This window comes from Python bivittatus, unplaced genomic scaffold (assembly GCF_059951505.1).
Source record: "Python bivittatus isolate LINGU-HERP-01145 unplaced genomic scaffold, Pbiv_v1 ctg000320_np1212, whole genome shotgun sequence".
Classification (NCBI taxonomy): Eukaryota; Metazoa; Chordata; class Lepidosauria; order Squamata; family Pythonidae; genus Python; species Python bivittatus.
The window spans coordinates 14728618-14732558 of record NW_028277052.1 but is presented as its reverse complement, the minus strand read 5'-3'; positions in this window follow the sequence as shown (position 1 = coordinate 14732558).

Sequence of the window (3941 nt, the reverse complement as noted above, 5' to 3'; positions counted from 1 at the left end):
GCCCAGGGGGCGGGGATGCCGGGAGGGGCGGGGCCTCGGGCCGTCTCCCGCCAAAGGAGCGGCTGGCAGGTGGAGAGCGCAACTCGGGGCGTTCGCCCGGGGCGGGGCCAAGGGAGCAGGGGGCGGGGCCTCGAGTCTGTTTCCCCGCCAAAGGAGCGGCTGGTGGGTGCCGGCAGTGGCGGTGGGGCCGCCGGAGCTCAGCCCCCCTTGCCTGGCGAGGGGCCCCGGGCTGGAGCAAGCTGGGGAAAATGAGCCTGGGCAGGAGGGGGCCAACACGTTTCTTCGGCTGGTCTTCAGAACACGGCTTTGCGGGGCCAGAGCCAGTCCTGGGGTTGCAGGTGGCAATGCCCCACTCTGCCCCCTGCAAGGCAGGGCGCGAAAGGAAGCACAGCGGTCTCTCTTTACGAACCCACCTATTTTCCTTTGTATCTTTTTAACGACAGGGAATAAAAGAGGGTTTTTAAAAGAGGGTGGAAGAGAGCAGCAAGAGGAGAGCAGGGACCGCTGCTGAGGAAATTGCCAAGAATGAGCACCAGTTCCAGGGAGAATTATAAAAGGAGAAGTTTCTGACATGGAGAGCTCCCTACTCTTTGGCTGGAAGAGCAAGGACTCTCACAGGCCTGCCCCTTTAAGAAATACTTGTATTTAAAGAGGCCTGCTGACCCTTCACATACCATGAAACTGTTGACTAAGAGTTTAGCACAATAGGTTGCTTTTTCCCTAATGCCTTCAGCCCGATTTAGAAAAAAAAAATGCTTTGTGATTGGTGTGGGTCAGTCACCCACCACATGGATCAGCATGAGACAGTTGTGCATAATTGGCCGCAAGAGCAACACTTCTAAAAATAGCTACTGTATTGTTTCTCCCAACCCAGAATCCAAGAACATGGGTTGTGCTGGATCTCATTTAAGCAGATAGTTAATGGCTAATCTGAATTATGGGTTGCCTACAGCAGGGGAAGGCAACTTGGTGCTCTTGGACTACAATGCCCTCAATCCCTTACTTTGGCTATATTGGTTGGGGATAATAGAGAATGAAGTCCATGACTTCTGGCTGACAGCTGGATAGACACTTATAAGCCACTTATTACTGCAGGCAGGAGATGGTTCTAGCTGATGTGTATTTTTAGCATTTATACACTTTAAAATTAAAAGTAGTGAATGACATTAAAATGTAGAAGTTGATCAGGTATGCTATTGAAGGAGATGAGCGATGCTCAATAGACAACGTATTTATAATGTACAACGTGTCTAAATCACTGAAATAGCGAGAGGATCCCCTTGCAGGTACAAACAAGGTGTTAACTGAAGATGTTCCTCCAAGATGGGCCTTTGCCAGTCAGTCAAACTTTCAGTCAAAGACCATATAGAACAAAGCAATTAACTGCTTAAAAGAGGAGGACCAAACATAAAGCACAAGCTAAAAGAATTAATACAGAATATTATTGTGTCTATTGTTACCACTTGTAAGCGACCTTTCTAGGACTAAAAAAACTTTAATCCAATTTTCTCCAGAATATTGTCTAAAAAATTAAATTCTAAGATAAAAGTAGGCTAAAATAAAATAAAGTGACATCTATCTATATTTAGGATTGTTCAAAAGTTAGGCGCAGTTATACTATATTGAGGGATGGGGATTAGCCAACTTGAATGTTACTAGCAGCATAACAGAATTTGGCATCATCCAGAGAGGGAGAGTCCCTTAGATCAGAAAGCAGAATTTCTGTGGCAGGTTACTGGCCTGTTCTTTCCCCACTACCCATAACTCTTACATCATAAAGGATCAAAAACTAGAATCTCCATCCACTCTGATAGCCTTCCAGCCACCCTTCGATCATTTTTCTGACAACACTTCTGCTGTCAGGGCAGGACTTTGAGACTGAAATCTAAGTCACATGCCACAGGGCAAGGTTGTCGTGTTCAGTGGTAACTGAATACACAGTACTATCTGAAAAGAGACACATAAAACCATTTCATCCAAAATCTAAGAGTAGGTGTCTTCCCTTGTCTTCTCAGCTGGAACTACATAGGTACCTACCTAAAGTGGAGATACAGACTGCAGTGAAGAAAAGGATCACCAAGAGAGACTGCAAACAAATATGAGGAGCGAAGAACTGATGTTCCAGCCACAGTTCTGGAAATTTTACTCACTATCCAGAGTTTTCAAAGCAAAATAGCTGTCATCTTCAGCACTAATTTCAGGTAGAGTCGTTTAGTAAGGATAGCAGTGGTTGGGGTTTTTTTTTTATTCCATATATGTTGCTGTATTTTTTTCCAGATAACCTCGTGAGATAAGTTGAATGAGAAGTAACAACTGGATTAACATCACCCAATAAGTTTCTGTGTATGGGGTGGAGTTGAGCCCTTCTTGTCCAACACCATAATTATGGCATCTCGTTTAAAGGAGTTCAAAAACATTTATCAATCTTCAAAGAGGAACTGTAATTGAAGGCAGCCATCTTTAATCTGGTGTCCTTCAAATGCACTAGGACTGTTGCTCCCAGCATCCTTCAGAACAGTGACAGTGGCTGCCAGGAACTGCAATTCTACAGCATCTGGAAGGTCAGACTCCCCATTCAGATTATACAAATACATATCTGGACCACTATCTTATGGCAACATCCCCAGTGCACTGGACTCCACGTGCAATGCCACCTTTTGCCATTCACCAGCATTAGTGTCCGAAGGATTCACAACATGGCTTTTACCCAGGTGTATACATTCAGTTCTTGTGCAGATCAATTGAATGGCAGGGACAGTGAGCAATGTTATGAAAAGCAGCTTGTGTCAATGCATCTCACACCTCCAGATAAGGCATATTAAGTAACATTTAGAAACATCAGCTTCCATGCGCTGCAGAGAGTCTGGAGATACTTAGCCACTCCTTCACAAACAAGGTGGGTGTAAATCTATGTGCTCTCTTAGGTTTAATGCAGTCAGTAAGGCTACCTGAGGGACCGCCTCGCCCCCACGATTTCAACCCGTCCCACCCGATCTCACAGAGAGAGCATGCTCCGGACCCCCTCGGCAAAAGAACTCCGACTAGCGGGGTCCAGAAGGCGGGCCTTCTCTGCTGTAGCCCCTGCCCTTTGGAACATCTTGCCCCCGGAGGTGAGACAGGCCCCCTCACTCGGGCCTTTTGGAGGGATTTGAAGACCTGGCTCTGCCATCTGGCCTGGGGCGGGGAGGGAGGTTGTCAGAAATGGGGTTGGCTAGCCCCCAAGAGGCCTGGTGTGGCTTCCATCAGCCTCTTGGGTTTTTTCTCTCCTTTCCATTTGTGTAGATGTGTTTGTCTTTTTATAAATTTTAATTATGTATTTATTTGTTTTAATTTGATGTAAGCCGCCCAGAGTCCCCCATTGCAGGGAGATGGGCAGAGATAAGTATGTATAAAATAAATAAAAATAAAAGTACCCTTAAGGCTTCACTTATAAAGTTAAAGATCAGCAATCAACAAATGAAAGAAATGCCTTTCCACTGCACCACCATATTGCATTGCTGTTAGGACATCGTATAAAAAGTTAAGGCTCCTTAAAGAAAGCTCAATTTCAGATGATATCATGGATACATCCAAGGAGCAGTATGGAAGTGGTTTGACATAACAAACTAGCCTACAGCATTGGTATTCTGTGGCAATTTCCATTCTGATGCTAAGCAGCTAGCCTTCAGCAAGTGCTGCCACCATCACATAGCCAATAAATGGTGCCAATTAATCCTATAATGTAATCCAAATGGCACCCATTCACTTACAGGTACCAAAAATGCTAAAGTACAATCAATTACAAACCAGATTTTGGCATATTTTGTCTTCTCAGTGAAATGAACAAGAAAATCAAAAAACTACACTTCAGCAATTACAGATGCTCCTTTCATATGACAATGTAGTCACACAATCTCTTACTATATTTCTCAATACTCTGCTATAGCTTTATGCAAGATTCG